Source organism: Erinaceus europaeus, chromosome 2, assembly GCF_950295315.1.
Source record: "Erinaceus europaeus chromosome 2, mEriEur2.1, whole genome shotgun sequence".
NCBI classification, from domain to species: Eukaryota; Metazoa; Chordata; class Mammalia; order Eulipotyphla; family Erinaceidae; genus Erinaceus; species Erinaceus europaeus.
In genome coordinates, this window is record NC_080163.1 from 144,681,208 (window position 1) to 144,696,444 (window position 15,237).

Sequence of the window (15,237 nt, forward strand, 5' to 3'; positions counted from 1 at the left end):
CCATCTTCTTTATTCTTAAGTGATAATGACATCAGAAGGTAACCTTAGTATACAGGAAGAAACAAATAGCATGAGAAAGGAGGAGCATGCCATTAAAATAGCTAACATTTTTGTATATGTTTAAATGTCCTTAAAGTATTGTTAATTGAAAAAAATAGTAACAATTCCATCTAAGGTTATTTAACATACACAGAAATAAAATGCATGGCAGAAAGTGACAGATGACAGGAGACTAAGAAATAGAAGTATAATTTGTACTTTTCTAACAGTGTTCACAAAGTAATGTTACCTGAGGTCGGGAACTTTTTGTCAAAGATATATCCTTTGATATTGAGCTCAGCCACTAAAACATAACAAATAGAATTTTAGTTAAAAAGTCAGTAGCATGCTCCCAGAGGGATAGAGAATGGGAAAGCTATCAGGGGAGGGGGTGGGTTATGGAGATTGGGTGGTGGGAATTGTGTGGAGTTGTACCCCTCCTACCTTATGGTTTTGTTAATTAATCCTTTCTTAAATAAATTTTAAAAAAGTCAGTAGCATAGATAAAATAGAAAGAGCATAAAATTTGACACACTGAAATGAGGGAAAATATGAAAAAACAAAGTAAAAAAAGACTAATAAAACAAATGAGATAAAAGGCTTAAGCACAAACATTAATAACTACACAAAATGTAAACAAACAACACAAAAATTAGAAGGCAAAAGCTCCAGTTAGTATAAAAAATAAAATAAAACCCAACTATATTCCATGTGTACCAGTTTATATATAATGGCAGAGATACTGAAAATTGAACAGAATCAAATTTGCTGCATGTAATTATCTATGGAATTAATAAAATTCATGTAAATAACTTCAAATATAAATTTTTAAATGACACAGAAGTAATTCAAGTATCTCACCATAATTATTAAACATGTCATTGAATGAATTGAAACAATATGCATTATTGAGACAGAGGAAAGTGAAAATCACCAGAGCATCACTCGGGCACATGCAATTGTGTATATCACACTCAGTATCTCTTGCTTGAGAGAACAATGCTTTTTATCCACTGTGCCAACTCCTAGGTCTTTAGAATTAATCAGTTAAATAATCAAAATAGTTATGGAAGTACCTATGTCAAGGAAACTGCTGCTTCATTCTGATAACAAATATTGAGTATCTAAAACCATGTATGAAGGCCATGTGGTGGTTAAGTGCACATGTTATCATGCACAAGTACCTGGGTTCAAGACTTAATCCCCACTTGAGAAGGAAAGTTTCATAAGCGGTGCTGCATATGTCTCTCTTTCTCTCTCTATCTCCCCCTCACTCTCAATTTCTCTCTGTTCTATCAAATATGTAATGTTTAAGAAAAAAGAAAGACAGAAAACCACACATGCTTTTTTATGTGTGGTTTTCTTTCATTTTATTCCTTTTGTTTGAAAAACAAATATATCAATTCAATGAAACCATTCTTTAATGCAACAGTGGGAAATGAATAAATCTCATACACATATATTGAGTAGCCCTATCTCTGCCCCATATTTTTTATTCTTGTTTGTTTGGTTTGTTTTTATTATTTATTTATTCCATTTTGTTGCCCTTGTTGCTTTATTGTTGTAGTTATCATTGTTATTGTTATTGATGTCATCATTATAGGATAGGACAGAGAGAAATAGAGATAGGAGGGGAAGACAGAGAGGGGGAGAGAAAGACACCTGCAGAACTGCTTCACCACCTGTGAAGTGAATCCCCTGCAGGTGGGGAGCCCGGTGCTCCAACTGGGATCCCTATGTAGGTCCTTGAGCTTTGCCACGTGCTCTTAACCCGCTGCATATTTTTTATTCTATATATATAGGGTTAGGGTGGGGGAGAGACAGGTAGAAAGGAGAAATAATGAGAGATACAAAAGCACAGCTCTCCATCTCTCTTTTGTGCTCCATGGTGCTCCTATGTCTTGGTGGGATTGAACCTCGGACTTCATGAAATGTTAAGGCAAATACTGAATTTGCTGAGCTATCTTTGGCCCATGAGAGCATTTAACAAACATAATGAGAAATCATAGATAACCTACAAGCCTAAAAGAAACTGTTTGAGGAATATTTTACTATTGGTTATTATTTGTGAAAGTAACAATTTAGCTTTCAAGAATGAGGAAATTGTGCATAGCAAAATAGCTCACTGTTAAAGCACAAGGCATTCATGTATGAAGCCTCAGGTTTGGTATTTCCAAAACCTGAAAAGTGCTATGGACTTCCTCTCACATTAAGTAAATAAATAGATGGAATTTTAAAGGTGTTTTCTTTTTACTACAAATAGATGCTGTTTTTAATGTTTAATTAAATCTAGAGACAGAGAAATTAAGAGAGAAGGGGAAATAGGGAGAGATGATAAATGATAGATGATAGATGATAGGTAGATAGATAGATAGATAGATAGATAGATAGATAGATGATAATTAAAGAACTATACCTATAGCTCTATTTCACCACTTATAAAGCTTCCCCTGCCCCTGCAAATGGGGACTAAGGGCTTGAACCCATGTGCTTGTGAACTGCAGCATCTGCCCTCTACTTGGTTCACCACTGCCTGGCCCCTGGCTACAATTTATTTAAATAAGAACAAGTGAATTGTCATTAGAGAGTATCTCTTCTATTTGTTAGATATTAGACCTAATGCAGACTTCTCAAATCTGAGCTTTAATTTCTTAAATTATTGCAACATATATATAATGAAAAGATAAATTTATGTTTTAGCATAATTTTAAATGCCAGGGGAAAATGCATTATAATAACATCTTAAAATAATTTCAGACTTACAGGAAATTTGCAAAGATAATGCAATTTCTTTATACTTCACACCCAGTTTCTCATAATGTTACCATATTGCAATGACATGATATATTTGTTAAAATTTAAGAAGCCAACACTTGTATGCTATTATTAACTAAACTACAAACTTCATTTGTACTTGATCAGTTTTTAGACAGATTTTCTTTTTAACTTATCAAAATCAAGATAATATATTGTAATAAATCATATTGGTTGATATCTTTTCTTACTCATCCCCTTGTTATTATGTCCTTTATCTTTTTGAGAATAATGGTCAGATATTTTATATTCTGTCCCTCAATTTGAGCTTGACTTTTTAAAAGTTTAGGTAGAAATTATTGTTTTATGGGAGAATACTATAGGCATGAAATACTACAAATTGTGCTGTTATAATATGGCTGAAGTAATAGAAGTCTTTCTCAAAGTTCTGGAGATTGGGAAGTGGAAATGGAATCATAGTTCTAGCTGATAGAGTTTCCAGTAAAGTCTCCTACCTAGTTTGCAGATGACCCCTTTCCATTGTATGTTCATATCAACTTTCCTTGGTGTATGTGCACTAAAATATGTAGCTCTCACTCTTCTGCTTCTTATAAATTCACTAATACTATCAGATGGGGCTCTTCACTTATGATCTAATTTAATCTTAATCACATCCTTAAAGACTTTCCAAAATACATTCTCACTGGAATTGGTGGTTAAATTTGCAACATATAAACTGAGAGGATCAGAATTTGTTCTGTAACACCAGTGTATGACAATGCTTCTTTTAAGAGGTTGAGAAAAAAGTTGCCGAGCCAAGTAAATTTGGAAAATAATGCTTTTATGTGTTGATTGGAAACCACAGGTCAAGTGAAAACTACTTTTATAATTGATACATATATTAAATGATATTTTCCTGTTAGTCTTTTAATTTCCTTATATAACCTATTAGAACTCTAGTTATATTCTCACTCCAATCTTTAAGAATTCTTATCTTTGGGAGTCGGGCGGTAGAGCCTCGGGTTAAGAGCAGGTGGTGCAAAGCGCAAGAACCAGCGTAAAGATCCCGGTTTGAGTCCTCGACTCCCCACCTGCAGGAGAGTTGCTTCACAGGCGGTGAAGCAGGTCTGTAGGTGTCTATCTTCCTCTCCCTCTCTCTGTCTTCCCCTCCTCTCTCCATTTCTCTCTGTCCTGTCCAACAACGACATCAATAACTACAACAATAAAAAAAGGGAATAAATAAATCTCTAAAAAAACAATTCTTATCTTTAATTCTGCCTCCTATCTTTAAGAATTGTTATTAATTTGAGAAGATATCTCAACATAGATGACCTCTAGTATCTCACAGATAATGAGTTTAAAATTTCTTTCCTTCTTCATTCTGTTCTCTTTTCCTTTTCTTCTTTTATTCAGTGTGTATCCAATGAATCTACCACTCCCGGATGCTATATATATATATATATATATATATATATATATAGAGAGAGAGAGAGAGAGAGGGAGAGAGAGAGAGAGAGACACAGAAATGGAGAGGGAAGGGAGAGAGATGGGGGAGAGAGACATCTACAGCACAGCTCCACTAGTCATGAAACCCCCTCTCCTCCAAAAATGAAGGGGTTTGAACTTGCAACTTTTCTGCATAGGTGTTTTGTGAGCTCTACCAGGTACACAACCACCAGACCCATAAAACACTCTCAAACACAGAGTTGACCTAGCTTAATAGTTGTTGTCACCTACTAAAAGTGTTACCTACTCCCAGAGGTAGATGGGTCCTGAAATTAGTGCAGCCTGGCATGTTCCCAACTGTGACCACAGAATTTGAGCTCAGACCTACAGGGGATGCAGAGGTTACATAGGCTCCTGTGTGGAATATGGGCCCCAGATCAAATCAATGGGGTTTACAATTAACAATGTTTATATACTTTCTCCATATTTTGGAGCTACTCTATTCCCTGATTTAGCTTTCTAGTCCTTTTTCCAACTATGACACCATTTCCCCAGACAATAATCTGCATCTACTTGCATAAAATAGACCTACTAGCTTTTTCCAAACAGAGACCCCAAATCTTGCCTTTAGGTTCATGATTAATCAACAATTTGTTCTGCTCTCTATCTTAACTTTTTTTCAGCCACCAGGTTTCAGATGATAGCATGATGCCAGCCTGACTTCCCTGGGCAGATGACCCCACCATATGTCCTGGAACCCCACCTCCCCAGGCCCTGCCCCTCTAAGGAAAGAGAGAGAAAGACTGGGAGTATGGATTTATCTGCTAAGGCCCATGTTCAGCGGAGAAACAATTAGAGAACCCAGACCTCCCACCTTCTGCACCCCATAATGATCCTGGGTCCGTACTCCTAGAGCAATAAAGAATAGGCAAACTTTCAAGGTTGAGGGCTTGGAATACGGAGTTCTGGTGGTGGGAATTGTGTGGAGTTGTACCCCTCTTATCCTATGGTCTTGTCAGTATTTCCATTTCATAAATATAAAAAAAGACAGATGATTGCATAATGGTTATGCAAAAAGACTTTAGTGCCTGAGGCTTAGATATCCCAGGTCCAATCCCTAGTACCACTATAAACATAAACCTGAGTTTATTTCCAGCAGTACTCTGGAAAAATAAAGTTAAATAAATAAATAAATAGATAAATAAAACTGGGGAGATAGCATAACAGTCACACAAAGTCTCTCATACCTGAGACTGCAGGGTCCCCGATTCAACCACCATAAGTCATAGATGAGCAGTGCTCTGATCTTTGATTTAAAATAAACAAAACTGAATATTCACATACTCTCTTCACTTTTCAATGGGGTAATGATTTTTTTTATTGTTGTTGCTGAGTTTAGTGGGTTCTTTATATATTTTGGTTATTAGCCTTTTGTCTGACATATGGGGGGGTGCTCTTAAGTCGTGGTGCATGATAATGGAGGAGGACTTAACTTTGGGAGTAAGAGTGTTTTGTGGGAAATTAAGAAATTTTACACAGGTATCAACAACTGTATTTACTGTAAACCATTAATTCCCTTAAGTAAAAATGTGAAAAAGTAAATAAATAAAATTAGTTACTGTTCAAAACTAGATCCTAATCAAATTCAAAATTCCTAAAATTTATTTCTAAGATCAGACAAGACCAGGCATGTTCAGCATGGTATAGACATATACTATAAAATCTGCATAGAATTAGTAATGGAATACTTACAGTTCAGCTGTTAAAAATAATAAATCTATCTCTTTTGCTTTATCTTGGATAGAACTTGAAGGAATATTAACTGAGATAAGTGAAAAAAGAGAAATGCTAGAAAATCTCACTTATAGGTGCAACTTAAAAAATAAGGACAGCAAAGGAAAGCATAAAACAAACTTTGGGGTTGGTGTAGTGCACTAAAATAAGACTGGGGAAAAGACAGGAAGGGGACTGAATGACATGAACTCCAAAGATTACTCAGAGAGACATGTTATGTCTCTGACTGAGACCCTGAAGGTGTCTCCATTGAGCATATACCCCTAAAGGAGGGGACAAATAATTGAGCACCCTTTAAGATCCAGAACACTTTTTTATACCAAGTTTTACAATACATCAAGAATTCCAGGTTATAAAGGAGTTTGTTCTGCCAGAAGCAGGACAAACAGTGGTTTGAGGGTAAGCAGCTTTAGGGTATGGGAAGCAGTAACTGGCTCTATCCCTAACTCAGTATCTACATTGTCAATCTATCAATTAAGTTACTTATTCTCCACATCCATATCCAGTGTCAGCATACCCAGGGGCTTTTGTATCCAACCCCCTCATCCATGTTTGAGGAGCTAACAAATAACTTCTCTCGAAACAGAGTTTTCCAGGTGCTGGATTAGGTATTAAGTATACATAAAGTCTGAAATTATTAAATATCTAGTTGGATTGTTCTGCTTCAAGAATGGGAGGAGAAATTGTATTATCCTGAATCATGATAAGGGAAAAACACTTAAGTTGGGGATAACAGATGAGAAATTATACCCTTATGTCAACAAGTATACATTAAACTATTAACTCCTCTAATAAAATGATTAAAATACAGAGAAGCTGGTTTAGAGAGGACATATAAATATTAAAGTATACAGAATGTAAATTACTAGTTTCCAAGTGACGGATTTGTATTTCCATAAGGGCATTGTGTGATATAAGCCCTCCTGCATTTTCTGAAGCTTTTTTTAGTTATTGTTTATACTTATGTGCTTTAAAAATATATATTCATATACCCAGCCATAGTTCTCTCTCTATGCACTGCTCTAGGTAATACCCTAAATAAGGTCATAAATGCTTATTCTTTGATGACTCTGTATTGTGAACCAACCAAATTTGTACTTTCTCATTTCTACAGTTTTCTTGAGACTCCTTGCCACTCTTCTGTTCATATTTCTTTCTCACTTTTTGCTTGATACTTTGCCCTTACACTTTAGTTGTCCTCTATTTTCTAGACTACTTTGAAAGTATTCCTGGTTTCCTCTAATCAATTTGACATCTCTTTTCTTATATAGTTTCAAAGAGTGTACTTGAGTTCAGAGCATTGCCTGGAACATACATGATACTGCAAAGTGAACATTCAGACCCATTATTTTTCTTTTTTTTTTAGACAGATAAGAGAGATTGTGACACAAACATGAAACACAAATGAGACAAGGAGAGTCAGGTATGTAGATAAATTAGAGTTGTATTTATTTATTTATTTATTTATTTATTTATTTATTTATATTGACTTAATAGTGATTGACAAGACCGACCGTAGGACAGGGGGATACAATTCTACACAGTTCCCACAAACAGAGTTCTGCATCCCTTCCCCTCTATTGGGGAAGCTTTCCTGTTCTTGATCCCTCTGAGAGCATGGACCCAAGATCATTATGGGGTGCAGATGATGGGAGGTCTGGCTTCTGTAACTGCTTCTCCACTGGACATGAGAGTTGGCTAGTCGATCTATACACCCAGCCTGTTTCTGTCTTTCCCAAGTGGGGCAGGGCTCCGGAGAGGTGGGGTTCCAGGGTACATTAGTGAAGTAAGTCAGAAAGCGAAAGATGAGTATGAGATGATCCCACTCAAACAGAAGTTAAGAAAGGAAAATTTTAATGAAGTATCCTGGGGTGAGCTTGAGAAGCCCAACTATAGCCATCAGGGAAGCTTTAGAGTCCAGCCAGGAGGAGCTGATGGATCTGCCCTAGGACAGGCTGCACATTCTGTCAAATTAGCTATTTCCCAACCCTCATTTGATATCCCTTTAAGGAGTCCCTCCAAGAGGACAGTGGGTGAAGCCTGGATGTCTTTTGTCACTCTCTGGAGTTAGATACAATGTGTATATTGTTTTTCCAAAATCTCTTGAGCATCTTTTATAGGCCTGGACTGTGAACTGATTGTGCTTTGTAAATAAGACTTTATTTGCTGTTATAAAGCTGTCAGTAATGTCCTAAGAACAATAAACAATGTGAGATAAAAGTGACTTTAATATTTTAATTTGTGCTGCCTGATATGTAATATTTGCCATATACTATTACTGAGCACTTAACATTATAGATAATGCAGTTGTAATTATCACTTTACTTAATTTAATTTAAACTATCACGTGTGACTAATGAGCATTATCCTGGAAAACACAACTATTAGCTCATTTAAATATCTAAAGACATGCTAGAATATAGCATATTAATACATAAACTGAAATGCTTAGAGTCTTGATAAATTATTTTGAGGTCCAATATAGGAGATAAAGGCCGGATAAGTGGAAGAACTGAACAATCTTTGGTAGTTTTAGGTAAAATTTTACTTTTTCTAATTAACTTTTATATTTGTTGCTTTTTTATTGAGATAAATTTAAAAATTAACTTAGGGTTTGAAAAAATGACCATTATCTGAATTCGACATCAGTGTTCTGAAATATAATGTTCATCAATGAAAGTACTAAATTAATTTTCATTATATTATGCCAAACATATGATTTTATATATGGTATATTTTTTGAAATATATTGATTAGCGTCAAATAGACATGTAGAAGATACACTATCTCTAGAACATAAATGTGTGATCTTTCTTGCCTTATAGATTTTCAAATATCTTTAAGTTGTTAAAGATAATTTTAAGTATATAACTATAAATAATTCATATATCTTCAGAATGTATAATTGTCTTTAATTATAAACTTCCTAATATACAGTTTCTTTTCCTTTCTTCTTCTTCTTCCTCTTCCTCTTCTTCTTCTTCTTTTCCTTCTCCTTCTCCTTCTCCTTCTCCTTCTCCTTCTCCTCCTCCTCCTCCTCTTCCTCCTCCTTCTTCTTTTCTCCCTCTCTCTCTCTCTCTCTCTCTCTCTGCCTCCAGGGTTATTGCTGGGGCTTGGTGACTGCACTGTAAATCCACCACCCTGGGGTGGGGTTAAATAGCATAAGACTTATGCAAAGAGACTCTCATGTTGAGGCTCCAAGCCCCAGATTCAGCCTCCCATACCACTATAATCCAGAATAATCAATGCTCTGGTAAAAATAAAACTAGTAATAATAAATGAATGAATAAATAAATAAACAAATCCACCACTTCCAGAGATGATCATCCCCCCTCATTTTATTTGATAGCATAGAGAGAAATTGAGAAGGGTTGAGAAAAAAAAGAAAGGTGAGAGAAAGACACCTATAGACCTGCTTCACTGCTAGTAAAGCTCAAAACCCAGATTCTGTGTGGGTCCTTGCCCTTAGTACTATGTGTGTTTAAATGGGTGTCACTGTCACCCCTACATAGTTTCTTCTTGTGTATCCATGTATGAAAATTCTATCATCATATGATTCTCTGGTGACAGAATAATACAATGTGGACTGAGACTAGCTGTGGTCTATTGCAGCAGAGCCAAGGACTCTGAAGGGGGAGACTAAAGGATATTAAACCTATGCGGGTAACCCAGTGTATGATGGTGATGGTGGAGGAAGATTTCAGTTGGGAGTGGTTGTGGTGCACAGATATCTTCATGGGGAAGATATGACACTGTATTCATGTGACAACTGTCTTTTAATCATTATTTCCCTCATAAAGTGATTAAAAGCAGTATTTATCTTAAGAAAAAACAAGCTGATTGAAAAACTCTTGAGGATAATGTAAAAATAATTTATATATACCTTTTTGAAAGTAAAATTATCTGCTATTAAAATGCATCCTCTTCAAAGGGCAGGATGGTGAAGCACCTGGTTGAGTGCACATGTTACAGTGCCCAAGGACCCAGGTTTGAGCCCTGGTCCTAGTTTTGCTAGTGGTAAAGCAGTGCTCGCAGTTGTCTCTCTGTCTCTCCCCATTTCTATCTCCCTCTCCCCCTCTCAGTTTTTGACTATCTTTATCCAACAAGTAAATAAAGATAATTATTATTTTTAATTTATCATATTCCTTCAAAACACTTACTTAAAAATTAAAGCATTTCCTAGAATAAAACAGAATCTTGGATAGCATACAGAGGTTTCCTGGTAGTAGCAACCATTTTAATCAATTAATTGAGGGCAATATGTAGTGCTAAACCATAGAAATAGTTCACACAAGTTTAATTCCAGTGATGGGCAAGTCTTGCATAGGCCAAAAATATATTGCTTGGAATTAATTTTAAAATAAGACAACTGTCTGGAAGCCATTAAAGAAATTTGTACAATTCTTTTAATTTTAAATGATGTTGGAACTTACCTTCATTTTTATATAGTTTGTTTAAACTAAAACCTGGGCCAAGGAGATAGCATACTAATTATGCAAGAATACTTTCATGTCTCAGACCTACATTCTCAGATTAATTCCACACTACCACCATAAGTTATATCTAAGTAGTGATGAACAAAAAAAAAAATGAAAACATAAAATAAATTCTAATAACATGCAAAGGGAAACAGTATATACTCAGGATTATGTTTCACCTATTTAGTGAAGTATAGGCCAGGTCCCATAAGATAGAGGATATGTTCACATGTATCCATAACATATCCTCTATCTTATGGGACCTGGCCTATATCTAGCTTTTGGGATTTTGTTAGGAAGTGAACCTCCTAGAATGGAATTAGAGAATACTATGAAAGGAAATGTCTCATCCTAATAATGTGGCTGAATTGTTGATATTCCATATCTGATGTCTCTGGACACAGTCTGAATTGAAGCATGCTGAGGTGGTACTCCTTGCATTGATTAGGCTGGAATAAGCAGATGCAATATCAGTTGGTATGAATTGAGAGAAGCATTCAGGAAAGTGTGCCCCACGCTAGAGTTTCCAGGACTGGGGGAAATATAGGCTCTATAGAGGAAGCAGGAGGTTCCTGCTATCTTAGGGTTTAAGAAGACAATAGATAGTTATTACTATAATCACATTATTTGGCAATTGGGTTAACTTTTAAATATCCCTTTGTTAGAATTTGCTGTATCATATACAACCTCAGCATAATTTATGCCCTTTGACATTATTTGTATATATATATATAGATATAGATAGATATAGATATAGATATAGATATAGATATAGATATAGATATAGATATAGATATAGATATAGATATAGATATAGATATAGATATAGATGTGCACCAGTTGCTTCTGTTCTCCCTAGTCTAAGCTTTTAAGAGAGTCAACATATAAAAGACTCAGCTTATATATTAAAAAGTCTCAGTTTGTGATCTTAAAAGTTTGAGACATTCGATCAAGTTTCACCTCTCATATTAATTAGTGATTTATATGACTACAAATTGATAGGAGTGTACATAAAAATCATTTCCACCACCAAAAAATTGTGTCCCACCCCATCCCCACCCCCACCCCATGAAGCTGAACATCCACCCTCACCCTCAACCCAGGGTTTTTACTTTGGTGCCCTACTCCAAATTCACTCAAATCCTGCTTTGAGTTTCCCTTTCTGTTATTCTTTCTCAACTTCTGTTGATGAATGGGGTCATCTCATACTCATCATTATCTTTCTGACTTAGCTCACTTAACATAATTCCTTTTTGTTCCATCCAAGATGGGTCAGAGAAGGAGGGTTCATTGTTCTTAATAGCTGTGTAGTATTCCATTGTGTATATATACCACAACTTTCTCAGCCACTCATTTGTGTTGGGCACCTGGGTTGCTTCCAGCTTTTAGCTATTATGAATTGTGCTGCTATGAACATATGTGTGCACATTTCTTTTTGATTGGGTATTATGGAGTTCTTGGGGGCATATCCCTAGGAGAGGGATTACTAGGTCATATGGAATGTCCATGTCTAGCCTTGTGAGAGTTCTCCAGACTGCTCTCCATAGAGGCTCGACCAGTTTACATTCCCACCAGCAGAGCAGAAGTGTTCCCCACAGCCGCTCCAACATTTGTTGCTGCTGTCCTTTTTGATGTATGCCATTCTCATAGGGGTGAGTTGGTATCTCAACGTTGTCTTTATTTGCATTTCTCTGACAATCAGTGACCTGAAGCAATTTTTCATGTGTTTGTTAGCCTTTTGAATCTCTTCTGTAGTGAATGTTCTGTTCATATCCTCTGCCCATTTTGGGTGGGGTCTTTTGCTTTTTTTGGTGCTAACTTTGCTGAGCTCTTTGTATATTTTGGTGATTAGTCTGTTGCCTGATGTATGGCATGTGAAAATCTTCTCCCATTCCACAAGGGGTCTCTTTGTGTGATAGTTTCTTTGGCTGTGCAGAAGCTTTTCAATTTGATGTAGTCCCATTGATTTGTTTCTTCTTTAGTCTTCCTTGCAATTGAGTTTGTGTCATCAAAGATGTCCTTGTGGTTTAGGTGTGAAAGTGTTCCACCAATGTTTTCCTCTAAGTATTTGATATTTTCTGGCTTAACATCCAGGTCCTTGATCCATTTGGAGTTTATTTTTGTTTCTGGTGAGGTAAGGTGGTTCAGTTTCATTCTTCTGCATGTTTCAACCCAGTTTTCCCAGCACCATTTATTGAAGAGAGCCTCATTCCTCCATTTAGTACTATTTGATAGAGACTGCCAGAAATGAGAGGAAGGGGGAGATAGAGAAAGGAGGTAGACAACTGCAGCATGCAGAGGGAAATCTTCACAAGTGATAAAGCAAAATTAAAAAAAAAATTTTTTAAAGAAACATACTATCAGCAGTTAAAAAAGTAAATAAGAGGGTATCAAAGAAGAAACGGAGAAGTTATCCAGAGGGGAAAAGTCTATTTCATTATCAAGTGAGTAGAAAATGTTCTCTTTGAAAGACAGGCTGGGAGTATGGATTGACCTGTCAATGCCCATGTTCAGTGGGGAAGCAATTACAGAAGCCAGACCTTCAACCCTCTGCAACCCACGATGACCTTGGGTCTATACTCCCAGAGGGTTAAAGAATAGGAAAGCTATCAGTGAGGGGGATGGGATACAGAGTTCTGGTGGTGGGAACTGTGTGAAGTTGTACCCCTCTTATCTTAAGGTTTAGTCAATGTTTCATTTTTATTAAAAAAAAGAAAAGAAAAAGAAAATGTTCTCTTTGAATTATAAATTAAAGAAAAGGATAAATTACTCTAAAATAGTTTGGCTAGCCCACTGGAGGAAGTTAGTAAGTAGATAGAATCTGGGTTGGTTAAAAAGAAGTAACAACTGAAGTCATTTATAGGAAAATGAGAACTTATTTTGTTTGCAGTCATATTTTTCAAGCACATCTACCTAGTAAAAGTAAACTTTTTTTTCCCTCAAAACTGTCCCTTCCAAGGAAGTTGTTCTTTTAAATATGATTCTTTAAGAAAATTTGCCAAATATTACACTATTGAACTTGTTCACAAAATTAACCAGGAAGGAAAGCTACTTGTTGATAATACAGCTTAGTTTGTAATTGCCACAAGCCCTTAAAAAATTCTCTTGGTTATACCTTTCTTAATCATTTAGATAAAGTTTCATTTTCTGTAGAATAAGATAGTTGCAATTCAAAATCTCTGAATTCCTTCTAGTTCTAAAATTCTTTCAGTATAAACCCAACTACCTACTGCCAAAAATGGTTGAGTATCTAGTGAACTGTGAAAAAGAAACCTATTCTGAACTGTACCATGTGAAAGAGAAGATAAGAAAATTATAAAACATAATAATTTGAAAGATTTAATAGGAAAATTATATTTTAGTTCATCACAGAGTTGCTTCTGAGGAAAAAAATAAATTTAAAACTATTTTCATGATGACATTTAGACAATGAAAAAATCTGATTCCTCTTTTTTTCAACCTAAATTCATAAATTGGTCTGAAAAATAACCTACATGAATGTTTGGCTAAGACTACCTATCATAAATATGCACTTAATTAAGTAATTAGTAGTATATATCACATTGTAGTATAGTTAGTCAAAAGAACAATTCTGATTCTGACATTAAACTAAAAGAGAAGAGATGGAGAGAGAGATACAAGATTGTAGAGGTCAAGAAAATATTAATGATTATAGAATTCTCTACCTTTATTTATTTATTTATTTATTTAATCTATCAATTCTATAGAACTAATTGTTAGAGATAAAAACCAGGGCGCCAGGTGGTTACATTGTTACAATGCACAAGGACCTGGGTTCCCCACCTGCAGGGGCAACGTTTTGCTAGTGGTGAAGCAATGCTGCAGGTATCTTTCTGTCTCTGACTCTCTATCATCCCCTTTTCTCTCGATTTCTGGCTGTCTCTATCCAATAAATAAAACAAAGACAATTTAAAAAAAATAAAAAATAATTTTAAAAAGGAGCTAACAACCACAATTTGACTGGGCAGTACTCTTAAACAAGTTAAGGAAGGAAGGAGTCAAGGTGGCTGCATGAGACTGTATCTTTTGCTCAGAGACTGCATCTTTTGTCAGAACACAGAGTAGATCCCTTTGAGTTTGCTTGACTGGAACTGTGTTGGAGAGTAGACCCAGAAGGGCTTGCAGAACTGAACTGAAAGATAGCCCTGAGTCACTCCTAGTCTTATTTCTTTGTCCACTGAAACAACCTAAACTTGTCACTCACCACTGCAACAGAGAACTGCAAAAACTGGTACTTTTAGAACTTGGGGAAACCTCACCAGAGCTGAGCTGTGTTCTGGTAAAAAAAGAAAAAAGGAAAGAAAGAAAGAAGATCATGGTGAATGTTAAACAAAAATGTAAAAAAAAAAGTTGATAAAAGATTATTATGACCACAACTCAAAATAATGCACATGCCAAGGCGACACATTTGTACAGGTCTCCTCAGAACATCATAGGGAGGAGGTATATCTAAACATTCTAGGGTGACATACCCTTTGTGGAATTTAATAAGTGAATGGCAGAGAAATTGAGTCATGACAAGAAGTTGACAGGCAAAAGAACTTTCCTTTTAAAGGGAAGAGTGGGGCCAGTTGATATTAGAAACCAGATGATCTCAAGGGCAATTACACTGGGTTATTATGGTTATAAGAGAGATGCTGGCGGGGGGGTGGGGGGAGAGAGGAAGTGAGGAGCTTTTCTTCTCAGGTCACAGCCATATGCCTTG